Genomic DNA, 16,715 nt, shown 5'->3' with positions numbered 1-16,715 from the left:
CCAAGTTAACCTACTTTTGACCCAAGTTTGACTTATTTTAACTTTTGTTTGACTAAGTTTGACTCTTTTCCAAGCATTTTTGACTAATTTAACTTATGTTTTGAACTATTTCTAGGGTTTTGAACATGTCTATCAAATTTTAAGTCATTTCAAACTCATTTGCATCATTTTGACCCTCTACCTATCCCTCTATCAGCTTTTTCCTCCATCTGAGCTAGGTTTAAATTTTTTCTAACCATTTTTTCCTAATTTGATCTATGTTTTCAACTCTTCCTATGGGTTTCAACATGTGGTCCAATTTTTAGGTCATTTTGAGTCTATTTGCACCCTTTCAAGCCCTTTGCATCACTCTTTGTCAACATCCGCTTGAGTTCTACCTGCATCTACCCAAAGTTTGACCAAGTTTGAACATTTTGACCACCTTTGAATAAGTTTTAATTCTTTTCTAACATCATCCTAGGGTCTTTCTAGTGTACCCCAAGTTTTAGTTCAATTCAAGCTCATCTAAACCCTGTTTGAAGCACTGGAGCATCCTAGGGCATAGTTGAGGTCCCCAACTATGCTTATCACACAATTGGTCATACCGAGTGTGTTTAGTACACACTTGGGCATTCCAAGTGCACTCATTGTGTAGTTAGCTATGTTTTGGGCATAGTTCGGGCATTTTGATGCCCTAAACTAGCCCCAAGACCCTGTCTAACCCAGTTTGAGCCATGACTCACTCTTGAGTGCCTAAAAGGTATAGAAAAGAACAAAAAAATCATAAGAAGCACAAAGGAGGCCTCAATGTACTCACTATACTTCCTACATCTTCCTATCATTGGAAGGTATGCACTCATTCACCATGGTGTTGCTCCCTAGGTAACTAGTCCATTTTGCTTGCTCCGGAGCTCTTTTCTACCAAATGTTAGGGTGAAAATGACTTTCAAACCCTCTTCAAGACCTTTTATAGACTCTTTCACATAGATGGATGTGCAAGAGGCACTTTCTATGTTGCTTGTGATGTCTTTTTACACTTTGGAGCCCATAACTTTCACATTTTAGCTCCAATTTGTGATCCGTCGATTGCTATGGTTTTGTCTTCTCATTGTTGATGAAATCAACCTATCATATGTCTATGTTAGTCAGGTTATCAAGGGGGAACCAATATATAGCACCATTACTAGGGCATGTTGTTATGACTTTTTCGTCAGCGTTCTTTAACACAACGCTCTAAATCACATTATATCAAAGAGGGGCAAAATCTAGATGCTCAATTTATTTTTGATCTACAATTTCATCACATTTTCATACTAATTCATCTTATTTTCTTATTCCACTAACTCTAATCTTTTGTCCAACTTGATTATATCTCAACAATGTTTTTCATCATTTGTATCCTCTTTCACATCAATTACAAATCATTGCAAAACCATTTTTATCAAAAATCATGTCAAATCAACTCGAGATCATGTCAAATCAACCTAGAATCACCCCAAATCTACTCAGAATCACCCAAAATCATTCTTAATCAACCAAGAACATGTCAAATACCTTAAATCAATCATCATCTATCCAATCCTAAGCATTTTTGTGGCTTTTAGTCCCTTGGAGACCTATCAATCTATCAAACTTATCAATCTGATCTTAGTACTATCATGGCTCTCAGTGCTAGGTCAAGTTGTCATTCACATAATCTGATCTTTGACATTGTCAAGTCTCTTAGTGTCAGATTGTGACATTATCAACCATTTTAGTAACATTGATAGTGACCATCGGTGTTATTATGATCAACCATATCAATCATTCTTGATCCTATAGCATTTATGATGTCAGTTAAATGTCATGTGTCCTTAATTCATGTTATGCATCCTTGGCATGCTATCAATTCTAATCAATTAATCAATTTGACCATGGCTTTAGTCTACTTATCATCATCCTAGTCAATCTGCATAATTATTACATTTTCAGCAAAGGATATCGTCGCACTTATTTAATCCAATCGGCCAATCATCTACTAGTTTTCTCTATAAGATTAAATAACCCATAGTTTAACCCTATGTCTTTTTACTAATTATTCTTCCTAACTAACATTTTCAATTAATTTCTATTTTATTAATTAATTGATTCATCTTCACAAACTATGGGAATTCATAATTTCCTAAATCATATTTTCCACCATTAATTTCCAAATTTCTTATTTCTATTTGTGTGGATATATGGATTTCTAATTCAGATATTCTACATAATATTGACACAATCTTGACACCATCATGAGACATGTGCATTACACATCATGGATTCTCCATTTACACTTGGCTAAGATATGTTATAATCCATATATTCTAATTTCTTATGCATGTCTATATTTGGATTCCATTGTCATAGATTCTTGGCTCTAAGTGGGTTTGAGGTGTCACATGATGTGTCATAGATCCTCCACCATTTTTAGCCATGTTTGACTTCCAAGCATCATACAATCCTATGTTTGACATATTATGTCATATGCGTCATGGATTCTCAAAGTAATTTCTTGCCAAGTTGCATATCCAAGGTGACAAGTCCAATGCTCTCATCTTGCATGTTGACTATAAATTGAGCATTCTTGCTCTCATATTCACTCCCTTGGTCTTTGGTCTCTCAAGCTTAAAATCACTTCTTCTAGTATTCGTATATCATTATCATATCATAGGCTTTTTCTTTCTAATTGTGTGCATTATAGGCAATTGGAGCTATATTACATGGAGAAGAAAGAAGGACATGGGAGCTACAAATGAAATAGGAGGTTTTTAACTTTATGTTGCTTCCATTGTTTATTTGGCTTTCATGGTAGACTAGAGGGTATCAATGTATGTTTATTAAGTTTTTGATTTGCTCATAGCATGTTAGATATTAGTCCATTTTTTGGTCCTATAGTCATATTTTCAATGGATAGCTATCAAGATATCTAGACTCTTGAGGATTGAGCCTTGTTTGGAGGACAATCCTTTGAATCTTGGATTGATATATAGGTGTTCTGTCTAGACTCAAAAGGGTTAAACTTCATTTTGATGATAATCCTAAATTATGTTCAAAGGACATGTATTAATTTTTCTAATTTCCATGGCAATTGGACTTCTAAGGATCAACTTTCGATCACAAAAAATCAAAATTGACTCTATATTATTAATTGGTCTTCATATCATCAATCTCGGAGCCAATCTCAATTCTTGTTCTATGCTTCAACATCATACTATTCTTTGAATCAATGCATTGCTCACACATCAATTTAAAGAGGGGAAATTTTAATACCCCAAAATTGGCATCCTAAACCAATTTTATTTATTACTCTCAAAATATCAATCCCTCAATTGATAAAGTCCTGATTTATTAGGTATTTCTAGTTCTATTTTTCTACTTGATCTAAGTATCAATTGTAGAAAGCATGTAATAATCACATATCTCTCTTTAATTCCTTTAAACATTACCTGATTTAGCTACTAAATCCTCTTTTTTGAATTAATTAAATTAAAATTCATACTACATTTAATTTAATTTAATCAACCCTTTAGCTAAAGATACATGAAAATGAATTAAATGCACTTAATTAAATAAAGCCTCTCATTTCAATTATTGGATTTAATTATTCAGTAATTGAGAAAATCAACAAATATGAGGTAATATTTAATTAAATCCTCAAATATATCCAAAATATATGCTTGAGTTCACAAATGGAAACTCTAAGTTAACTTGAAAACAAAGGGAAATAAATCAGTCAACTAACTCTCAATTGAATCTTGTATCCGAGAAACTTCCATTTTGAGCTCAACTCATAGTCAATCTTCACCATTCATCTAATTTGATCTCTAGTGTTGATTTGTTATGAGTTTCTATAAAAGGAGGCTTTCTACCTCTTATTTGATATGTTCAAGTTTTACTAATTAAATTATGTTGAACTCATGCTAGATTATTGTGCATAAGTTTTCTTTGATTGTAAATGGATCTTCTTTCATTATAGCTTTTAGTTGCATTCATGATAAACTAGAATTCTATTTACTTATCTAAATTAATACTTTCCTTGCATATAATTCAAGATTAATTCATACTTGTATTGAAAATACAAAAATATAGATGCATTCATTCTCTTAAATCCTTCATCCTAGTACAGTGTCTAGTCATTGAATGCATTAGCTATGAAAGCATTTAAACTCTTACTAGATAGAACACACTAATTTGCCGTGTTTGGTTGTTCGTGATTGATTTCTTCATATCCAGTTGTGAATAAATCATGCATGTACAAGAGGACAAGATGACACTACAAATGTAAAATGTCATAAGGTGAATCAAGATTAAGAAGTTGGGGATAATATTATGTTAAGTATAATTATGATTAAGGATCATATCAAAGAAGAACCAAAGGAAAGAATATCCCACTTCAGAATTAACTGCAAAATGTTGGGCAAGGTATGTAAAGTCATCATTGACTGAGGTTCTATTTGATTACATTATCTCTAAAGAGGTAGTTAATAAGTTCAATTTGGAAAGAATTCTGCATAGCAATACTTATGGGGTTACATGTCTTAACAATGGGTAACATGTCCTTGTTAATGAATAAGATTGTATGGGATTTACAATAGGTGGTTAGAAGGATAGAATATTGTGTGATGTTTTACAAATGGATGTATGCCTTTTTTTATAGGTAAGAAAAACCATGGTAATATTATAGAAAATAAATTGAAAATGGTGAGAAGAATGCATATTCCTTTCAAATGGATGGTGTTACAAAATCCAATCTATTGTAGAAGGAGAAGAGAGAAAATATCTTGGTCCTCATATGTTTTTAATTTTAAGAAGATAAAATAGATATACATGTAGATGTACAAACCCTTTTTGATCAATTCAAGGACATCATTAGCAATAGGACCCCTTCTACTTTACAACTACAAAGGGAATTAAGTCATCACATTGAATTTATCCTAGGGGATTCCTTTCCAAATAAGGCTTCTTACAAGATGATTCTAGAGTAGAAAAAAGAGGGGGCTAAGCAAGTATGAGAGCTTCTTGACAATAGATTGGTAATAAAGAGTATTAGCTCCTATGTAGTTCTATTGGTGTTGTAAGAAAGGACGAGATTCAATATTATGTACTAATTCAAGAGCCATCAACATGATTGCCATAAGATATAGGTTTCCATTCTGGAGGATTAAGAATCTAACAGACTATTCGGGAGAAGCTTGAAATATTTCACCATGATCAACCTTAAAAGTAGCTATCATCAAATCAAGATAATAGAAGGGAATGAATGGAAGACAAATTTTAAAACCAAAAAAGGTCTTTATGAATGGCTTGCTAGGCCCTTTGGAATCAACAATGCCCCTATTATATTTATGAGCCTTATGAATGACGTCCTCAAAGACTAAATTGGTAAATTTGTAGTTGTTAAATAGATGACATCTTAATTTTTATCAAAACAAAATATGATCATCTTAAACATTTAGAGATTGTACTAAAAAATTTACATGATGAATAACTAACTATAAACTTGGAGAAATGTGAGTTTATGAAATAGGTGTTAGAATATATGGTCCACCAATATAACTAAGAGGGGGGGAGGGGGGTGAATTAATTATCAAACTATTATCAAAATTATTAACCTTATTGAATCTTAACCATATGAGAAATATAATCAAAAACTATAGCAAGATACTCATGCACAATAACACTAGATATGTTAACTAGGGAAATCCTTGATTAGAGGAAAATCCCCAATGGAGATGCTACCCACAAGATGATGTAATAATATAAATATTCCTTGTTAAAGGATGGATCCTATTAGAAGCCTTTAAAAAAAATCAATATATATCAATCCATGTTCAGAGACTTCAAATCCCTGTTAGGAGATTCCAACCTTGTTAGGAGTTGTAGAAGGCTGATGGACCCATTGTCCAAACAACTTGAGGGGAAAGACCAATGAACCCACTATCCAAATGATCTTTGTATTATTTCTTGCAAATAATAAAATTGAATATTACTTCTCCTTCCTCTTTCTTTTTCCTGTCAACTAGACTTTTTTTCTTTCTGATCTTGATAATAGATCACAAACTTCACATCAAATAATCCCTTGGATTGCTTACTCGCATTTACCAAACACTGTGCTTTTGTCTGCACTACCTTGAACACTTCACATTCCACATAGTTCACAACAAGGAAAATACTTTCCTTTATACCAAGTCCTCAAAATAATTCCTTGAGTTGGCCTTGAGGCTTTCCAAATTAATTTTAATAGGACCACAATAAGATAATTAATTATATCACAATCACATAGTATTGTCAACTCATAGTCTATATAGCTTCCCACACATGTGACTTCAAGACTTGTGCACTTGCTGAAATCATCATTAGACTATCCTCTATGACTCTATAACTTTGTGTACCCTAATTATATCTCTATTAGGAGATACAATATGATCATCAAAAATTGCTTCTCAAGTACTATGTTTCTATATCACTCTCTACAAATCACATATAGCTTTTGTATCTCTTTTGCTTATTTTACACACACTTAACCCCATCATCAAAACATAGTGTAGAAAATATCCTTAACTACACATCTTATAACCATCAAAAAACTATCCATACAACCATGATATATGTATACTATTCTTCCAGTCTTTATAGAATTATGACTATGTTGACATCAATGACAAACCTAGTCATGAATGCAACATGTCAATATTGCCACATGCTTTCCAATGCTTAGGATACTCCCCCAAAGGAATATCATCATCATTCATGCTTAAAATCTCCCCTTTTGGCATTGATGGAAACATAGATGAAAAATATCTAGGTTCCAAGAATGAAAAACAATACTCTACTATAGTTGCTAGTGTTCTCATCTTCAAATCCTTTTCATCAATCATAACTAAAATCCTCTTGAACATTTATCTATTCTACACTACTTAGGATTGGAATTATTTTTTTAGATGCTAAACAACTCTCAGCTTCTCCCCATACATCATAATTCTTGATGTTTTATATCTCCCTTATAGAGATATTCCTTCTTCTTACATGAAACTTTCTCAATCCCCCCAATAAAGATATGCTTGTCTATCTCTTCCCCATTCATCTAAAAGATGTTTTTACATATCTCTCCCCATATTTCACACTTTTTTTCTCCCCTATTTATACTTAGGAGATGTTTTGCATGCATTCTCTCCCCCATTAACAATAATGATAAAGGCCTCATTATGTCAATCTTCTACTCCAAGTCTTCAACTAGCTCAAGTGTCCAAAAACACTATTCAAGACCAATTACCAAGAGTTTTTAGTGACTCTGCTCATCATAGATACTCCCCCATACAAGAATCATTAGCATCTAGTCCAGTCAAACAATAGTGCTCTATACCACTAGACTGGTGCAATCTCTACATCATCTACTCTAAAATAGGCAACCTAACATAACCCTAAACATACCTCTCAAGTACTCAGATGTATCTTTAGGAAAGGGTTTTGTAAAGACATCTATAATCTAATCTTTAGTACTAACATAATCCAATATGATCTCATTCTCTTCTACTTTCTCTCTCAAAACATGATACTTAATAGATGTATGATTAGTCTTAGAATGCAATACATGATTCTTAGACATACTTATTGTACTTGTGTTATTATGATATATGACAACAAGTTCTGTAAATTCCATCCCAATATTTTTCAGCATTTGCTTCATCCACATGACTTGATAACAATTATTTGCTACTACTACATACTTTGTCTTAGTTGTGCTCTAGTGAAATACAATCTTGTTTCTTTCTTAGCCAAGAAACCAGTCTTCCTCCTAGAAAGAATGCTCCACCTCTGTTGTTTTTCCTATCATCCATACTACCTGCCCAAACTGTATTAGTATAATTATGTAGAGTGTAATCACTTGATTTTTCATACCATATCCCATAATCAGATGTTCCCTTCAAATATTTGAATATCATCTTTACTATTGCATAATGATACTCCTTAGGATTAGCCTTAAATCTTGCTATAATCCCCACTACATTTTTTATATTTGGTCTAGTGTGAGTTAGATATTACAAACCTCCCATCATGGATATGTACTTCTTCTACTCAACAATAGGTGTCTCATCTTTTCTAGATGACATAGGACCAGTTATCATTGGTGTACCAATAGGCTTAGAATTTTCTAAGACAAATATTTTCAACAAGTCTTTCAAATCCTTAGCTTGTGAAATAAAATTCCATCATTGTTTTTCACAATCTACAAACCTAAAAAGAACTTCATCTCTCCTATCATACTCATTTCAAACTCATTCTTCATTTCTTTAGCAAACTTATCACTATTGGAAATATTTATGATTGTCTAAGTTATTAAGAGGGGAGGGGTGAATCAATAACCAATAAAACTTAATCTTTATTTACTAATTAATCCTTCATGTGAATTCTGATCTAATTCCATGCATAAGAAATTGAAAGCATTAAAAAATTCACAACACTTTGACACACAATTTGGTGAACCAGAAACCTTCTAAATAGAAAGTAAAATTGGGGTGGGGATGATATCCACAAGCTTTAGTACTACAGTATAAAGTTTGCCTATTAAGGCTTACAATAATCACTTCTAATGATTTTCCTTGTTAGGAGCAATAAGAACTGCTAGGCCCACCTTGCAAAAGGATTTACAAACATACAATAAAGTATGTACTTGGTGGAGAGATTTACAAAAGATTGTTAAGTCTACCTTGTAAAATAATTTAAATAATCCACCTATTAGCATGAAACAATGGCTGATCTCTAATCCAAAATTTGGTTTGGTAAATGAGATACCTTTGAGTGTAATGATCACCTTGTTGTGATAGATAAATCTTTTCTACTTCTTATACTGCTATAGCCTTTTTACTTCAAACTTCTTCTCTTCAAATTCAAATTATGCTTCTTGTCATATATATTAGTCACCTTTTGGATGTGACAAAAATTTATTACATATATACCAATCCAAATTATTATTCAACAAATTTGACTACAATACAAGTTTATAGAAAATATACAAAGTCGGCCCAACTACAAAAACTAGGGTTTTGAAGACTAACTCAGTGAGGTTCTAATACTCGGCATCCACTATCAATTCTCAAAATTGTCATGCATTCAATAGACATAGAAGCTTGGTCCATACTAATAACTTCCAAGTAGTTTCAACTTGGTTTGCACTAGTGACTCAGTGAATATTTTGAAACTCGACATATAAACTAAATCACTTGATTCATACTACATAGTTTAGTCAATGCTATCACGACAAACTTAGTATAAACTGAATCACTTGGTTAACCATGAGTGGATTGGTCAATACTAGATTCACATCACTATAACTACAAACTCAGTAAGCACTACACAACTCATTTTGCATTAAGTAACTCAATAAACACTAAGAAGCCCAGTTTACACTATTGATCACCATCATGGTAGAAACTGCTTAGTGTAAACTAAATAATGATCCTTGAACTCAGTAGCAATTGTAGAACTCGATAAAGCCTAAAATTCTTGGTTAGCACTATTAAGTGTACAATAAGCTCAGTAGATACTTACAGTTTGAATAAGTGTGTGTCACTAATAACAAACTTGACTACAATGTCAACAATCTCCCCTTTTGGCATTAGTGTTGTAGTTCTACAATGCACACCCCATTTCCCTTCAAAAATGGGGACCCCCTACTTCAAGTTTTTGGCTTTTGGACTCCTAGACTGGGTTCCAACCCATTTTTTGAGGACTTCCATAGTCCCCTATGTCATGTCCAGTTTGGTTAGGAAAGCCCAAGAGGTCAAAAATTCAAGAAAACTTAATATAATAAGCTTAGTATTAAATAATTTGGTGCATTAGGCACACCTCCCAAGGTGCACTAGTGCACCCAATGATGGAAAGAATTTTTTTCATATTTCGTACTACATAGCTACATAGTAGTGCACCTGTGCACTTGTACCCAAAAGGTGTCATTGCCTATATAAAGGGGGGGTGGGGGATTCATTCCCCGCTTACCTTGTTCATTCTCCTCTACCACACTACCTACATAAGTCTCTATTCACACTCTTATGCCACAACACCACACACACCAAGGTGTGGGTTTTCACTCTGCTTCCCCCTTTTCACCCAACTCAAGAATGCAATGTTGTAAACATTGGTGCACACTAGCATACCAATTTTGGTGTGCTAGTGCACACCAATGTTCTATGTAAGAAATTTGATAAAACTTTTGAAAAATACCTAAAGTGGAGTGCACATCAGCACACCTCCCCAAGTGTGCTGATGCGCACTCAACTCTTTTACAAAAACTCAAAAGCCTATATATTAGGTGCACACCAGTGCACCTAACATGGTGCACTAGCTAGTGTGCACCTAAATTTAAAATTTAAAAAAGTATTAAAAAATTGTTAAAATCACCAAAAACACCATTTTTGTGTGTTCACTTGTGCAATTGATTTGGTGTGCGAGTGTGCACCTCATATATTAGGATTTTTTTCTAAAATACGCATTAGGCACACCTAATCAGGTGCAATGGGTGCACCAAATTATTGCATGTGAGTGTTAAAATGGGTTTTTTTAAAGTTCTCAAGTAGTATTACTTTCCAAAATTTGTTTGACTTGACCTTTAGGGTTTGAATTGATCATATTTTCTTCCAAACTAATAGGTGCTCTTTTTGTGTAGATATAATGGCATCCTCGTCAATTTCCTCGAGCGAGAAAATGGTATTTAAACCCATCATCTTCAAATTCCAAGGAGTTCCATCAAAATCAAGATTCCAAGATGACTACTTGGAAATCAAAGACACATAATTGGGACATACTGATTTGGGGGAATTCCTAAAGATATGCAATAAACCCACTAAGAGATCAAAAATGGTTTCTGCACTTATCCGATTTGGATTGGTTAACATAGCTTCACACCCAGTATCGGTGCAATCTTCAAAGCTCATGATGACACTTGCAAAACACTTGGTCGTGGAGGAAAGGGTTGTGTAGAGTGTAACTAGAGAGATTGTAATTGATTTACACCCCAAGAATATCGAGACAGTTTTCCACTTTCCACAGGCAAACCAATTCATCAAGTTCACATATGAGTAAGAAAAAATATGGTATAGTGAACATATTGAGGAGGCATTAGAAATCATTCAATCCTTGTACCTTATCAAAAAGACTCCTTTGGGGAAGAAAATAGGCAAGGTTGACATGACTAGGGGATATATGATTAGGGGCATCAGATATTCCATTATCCTATTGAGAAGATTATGGGTTTACCAATAGCCAGGCATTTAAACATTTTTATGGTGCATTTCATTGAAATAATCAAGAAGGTGACAATGCCACTAGATTGGGCTTCCACTCTAAGTGAGAACTTATGTGAGCAATTGGTGGCAGCCAAGAATAAAAGGAAGTTTTATATGACCTCATATTTAGTATACTTGTTAGCCACAAGGACAACAAAATATCTAGCATTATACAGGAAGGGTAGCATGTAGGATCCAAATGCATGGCCTTACATTGTGTACCCTCAGTTGGTAAGGAAGAAGCTCTCAGAGCAAAGTAAGGAATACAAAATCATGAATGATGCATTCATATTTTCCATAATCCGATTCATAGAATTAGATTATGCAAAGAGGTTACCAGAGGATCTAGTAGCACAGATAAAGGTACTCAAAGCATATTATATTCAGTTCAAAACATTTAAATATCTAATGGTAGCTGGTAACACTATTAATCCAAAGAAGCTTCCAAGGTACCCTTGTGATAGACTCGTCCTCTTGGAGATTGCTTGGCAAATTGAGTCTGCATACGACAGGGTCAAAAAACAACATCAACATTATTGGACATGGCCTCCGACCATAGGACCTTTTCAAGTGAAACACAAGCAAGATATTCCTTGTTTTGAGTGTGAATGGGATTAGTATCCCTTGGAAGAATACAATTCTTCACAGCCATGTTTTGATAACATCGGGAGAGTGCAATATCTAGTAGGTAAAACATTCACACATGAGGAGGCCACTAAAGAGCATTGGATGAATATATGACCTCATATTTAGTATACTTGTTAGCCAAAAGGGCAATAGACTATCCAAGATTGTACAAGAAGGGTAGCATTCAGGATCTAGATGCATGGCCTTACATTGTGTACCCTTAGTTGGTAAGGAAGAAGCTCTCGGAGAAAAGTAAGGAATACAAAATCATGAATGATGCACTCATATTTTCCATAATCCGATTCATAGAAGGAGATTATGCAAAGAGGTTATCAAAGGATTCAGTGGCACAGATAATGATATTCAAAGCATATTATATTTAGTTCAAAAAATTTACATATCTAAAGGTACTTGGTACCACTGTCAATCCAAAGAAGCTTCTAAGGTACCCTTGTGATAGACTCGTCCTCTTGGAGATTACTTGACAAATTGATTCTACATACGACAAGGTCAAAAAATAACATCAACATTACTGGACATGGCCTCTGACCATAGGACCTTTTCAAGTGAAATGGAAGCAAGATATTCCTTCTTTTGAGTGTGAATGGGATTAGTAGCCTTTGGAAGAATACAAATTCTTCATGGCCATGTTTTGATAACATCAAGAGAGTGCAATATCTAGTAGGTAAAGTATTCACACATGAGGAAGCCACTAAAGATCATTGGATGAATGCTACAAATGACTACGACATCCAAATAAGGGACTATTATAGGATGACTTTGTACTTGGCAGAGAAGGCCTTGAAAATGACAATTCCCTTGAAGATATGGAAACAAGATTCTGACAAGTTGTTGGATCCCCTATTTAATAGGGATAGAGTTGGTGACAGGCCTATAATGAGTGCTAAGGTTGATAGGGAAGAAAACTTAGATATCAACCATCAGGCTAGGCTCATTATTAAAATGATGTAGGATTGGATTAAGAAGCCATTTGATCTTGATCCAATACTTGGAATAGTAATCTTCCATGCACAAGTCTCCTCGGCTAAAGGTAGAGGGAAGAAGGATACCATTCCTACCTTTGTAGCTCAATCTTCAGTAAGGCTTGAAACCATGCATCAACTTGATAGGCTAGTAGGTTATTATAGGGCTCAAAAGAGTGGAGGCCGAGGGAAGAGGAAAAGAAATTCCCCTTAGACAGTTGAGCTAGAGGAGGGAAAAATCTCAACACCTCAACAACAACAAGAAGTAAATGTATAAAAGCCGGAGGATACTGAGATGCCACAAGTTTAGATTGACCCCCAACTTCCACCAGCTACTACACTAAGCCAAATGGAGATGGAAGTTGAGCTTCAAGAGGTTTCTCCACCATGATAGATAGAACAAGCATCCCCTTGTGTGCCCAAGGAAGGAAGAAAAATCAAGACTTCGGTAAAGAAAATGCAAAGGATGACTAGGAAGGTAGTGCCTTTCCCATATATCCCAAAACCCATTCTTGAAGAGGAATAAGAAGAGGATGATGAGGATAGCATACCTTTAAATAGGAGAACCTAGCTAGCTAGAGCCATGGAGCAAGAAAGGAGAAGTTCTACTATTACACCGCCATCAATCCTAGAAGAACCTCTGCAAATAACTACATCAGAGGATGAAATGCAACAATAGATTGATGAGAAGGATGTGGAGGGTACTAAAATATTTAAGATGTTAGATTTTTATTTTATGCTCATAGGGATGGAATTAGTTGGAGACAAAATCAAGGATATACCAACAAATGAGCTCCAATAGGAAGACTAGACTCAAATACCACTAGATTCACAAGGTCCTAAAATAACTCTATCCCCATTGCAAGTTTCAATTGTGGATAAAGGCTCTACTACTCCCCTACCTCAAAGTACCAAAGAAGAACAAATTCAAAAGGAGCAGGAGGAAGAACCACAACAAATATCAACCAATGAAGTGTTTAGGGAAGGGCAAATAGTTCAATATCTTCACCAAGCTGCCTAGGACATTGAGGTAAGAACTATGAGCTCCACTAAAAAAGAGACTATAGAGGGAGAGCCATCACAAAGGGAGAGAACCTTGGAGAGTAGTGATAAGGGAAAAGATATAGACAAGAAGACTCCTTCATCCTCAAGAGGTAGGTCTTTGAACAATGGAATGAGTTTTGAGGTGGTTGTGAAAGAAATGATAAGAAGTAAAAAGAAACAATCCAATGCTGATGAAGAGGATATGATTGAGTTGATTGAGGTTCTAAGAAAGCCTAAGTCCCCATCAAAAGAGGCTAGAGCATTAACATTCATCAATAGTGACCGAAATCAAGATTTATTTGCACAAGTGGTTATTGCTCCTCCTGATGCAGATGTAGAAGATTTGACTCAACAAGATTATCAAATCAAAGAGGTTATGCTTGGAAAACCCACATTAGATATAGCCAAATTGATGGTCACAATGAGGATTAAGGAGGTGTTGAGGAGTTTGGAACAAGAAGGGGTATAACTGATGATGCTTTGTAGGAAAAATAAAATCCTAAAAGGATATTTAGCCATAGTTGTTGGTCCCTTGGATCCTGAACACCTTGAGGAGACTCTAAACATTGCATTAGATAGAAGAGATAGGGGAGGAGTACAATTGGATCTATTTTTGAATGCCTGCTAGCAATGGCATGAAATTTTTGAGGAAAAGGGCATGCTTGTCATCCAAGGAAATCTAAAGTTACTTCATGCTATGTAGGAAAATCTAGGTAAAATGGTAGCAATTTTGAAGCAAGATTTCAATAGTATGGATGAGGTACATGGATGGGGAAAAGATTTACAAATACTACAAGCCATAAAGGGTAGAGGTATAGAATGCTTGTAGATGTATATATAGTAGAGGAGTTAGATTTAATTGATGATTGGATTGAAAAGATAGCAAATAGTAATAAAGTAATGGAAACATTACATGCAGAGATCCATCAGCTTAAGGACCAAGCCTGAGAGCAAATTTTGGGGTAGAGAAACACTATAGTGATGCATGTCTAGACATATTCAAAGACAATGTACAGGAGAAATTAATGCCAATAGAGGTAGTAGTAGAGAAATTTACAAAGATTTTTGAAGAAGCTTCTAGTGATGAGGATATTCGGCAAGTGTTTAGAATAGAAGAAGCCTTGTTAGAGCTAGATACCAAACTCAAGGATTTTGCTGAGACCCATATAGAGGTAGATAATTACTGGCAAAAGATTAAGGATAAATATAATGCCTTCAATTTACTAGATACAAAAAAGATCACTGAGATTATTGAGAAATTCAAGAGAAAGCATCCAGACATATCTCTAGTATGAAGGGGGATGAAACCTTGAAGCTAGAATTTACATTTTGATACTTCGTGAAATTTTGTAATTTTGGACCTTTGAGGTGCACTACTATGCTGGTGCACTGGTGTGCTTTTTGATTATAAAGTGCACTTTTTCCAGAGGTGCACTAACAGTTAACTACTAGTTCCAAAATTAGAGCTTTCCATGCATCAAAAATGCATTCTAACAATAGTTTAACTTTGATAGATGCCTAGTCAAGGAGAAACTTCTATTTTTAATACTTCCAAACACTTTTACTTTGATTGAACGCTTTCTTCTTCTTATTCTCTCATAATTTCTTTGTTTTATGACATATAAAGGCTCATGCATCCAATTAATGAATATAAAAATGTATGCAATCCTAATAAGCACCAATTAGATTGTTAGTTTGTACATAATTAGTTTGTTTTATTAAATTAAAAGCATATTATTGCATGAAGATTTCTCTCATTCTCAACACAAATTGAGGAAATGATTTCTTATAAATACAGGATTGTAATATGTAATCGGGGCTGCCATTATTTTGCAATAATATTATGCTTTTGGTACTCGCATTTGGAGTGTAGTGATTCTTGCCTAAATGTATCATTGTTTTGTGAATTTATGTTCATGGAATTGTGATTGAGCCAAAAGTTTATTGCATTGTTTCTGGTTGTGTGATCTTTTAATTTTAGTGTTTACTATAGTTTTATGAATTTCGTTGACGTATCTAGCTCAAGAAGAAATCACCAACTTGTGCCCGCATAACTCTTTGTCTCCCATGAGTGCACTTTCTGTGGCCTTGCAATTTGATGAAAGGTGAAATATCATATGGTTATTAAGTTTCCCATCAACAATTGCATCAATGGAATCAAGGAAGCATTGCTCCTATTTTCATTGATCACAACCAATTTCTTCGAAGGCTTAACTCATAGATGCATCATTTCCATTGCTTATGTCCAATAAGATTTTACTTTTATGTTATTTTCTTTAAATTTCTTATTATTTTCTTTAGTAACCCGTTGTTAATTAGGAATTCATATTAGTTGCATTGTTAGATTGCATTCATATAAAAAACAAAAAATGCAAAAACATAGTTCTTTTTGCATGTTTTATTTTGAAGCAATGAATAGATTCAACATCTTATCCAAAATCATTTGAACCAGTAAAGGTCTCCTCATGAACAAAAACACTTATCTTCAATTCAACAGATTCTAGTAGGTTGTGAGATCACCCAAAACCTTGGAGTAGATTCACAAGATTGACTTTTCAAGACAGGGGTTCGAAAGAATTCCTACAATTTAGCATTGTACATAACAACAACTCAACAATTAGTGACAAAAATACTTATCAAATGAAACTAAATTCTCAAAAAGTTTCAAAAAAAAAATCTTTATCCTCCAACTTATGTCCCATACTCAGTAAAGTATACAATTTTTGAGATTTTTCAAAATTTCTTTTGTAAGAGATGTTTATCTGAATATCTGTACATA

This window comes from Cupressus sempervirens, chromosome 4 (assembly GCF_028749045.1).
Source record: "Cupressus sempervirens isolate cs-2001-9-10 chromosome 4, ASM2874904v1, whole genome shotgun sequence".
NCBI lineage: Eukaryota > Viridiplantae > Streptophyta > Pinopsida > Cupressales > Cupressaceae > Cupressus > Cupressus sempervirens.
The sequence above is the reverse complement of the archived record's forward strand: the minus strand, read 5'-3'. Positions refer to the sequence as shown.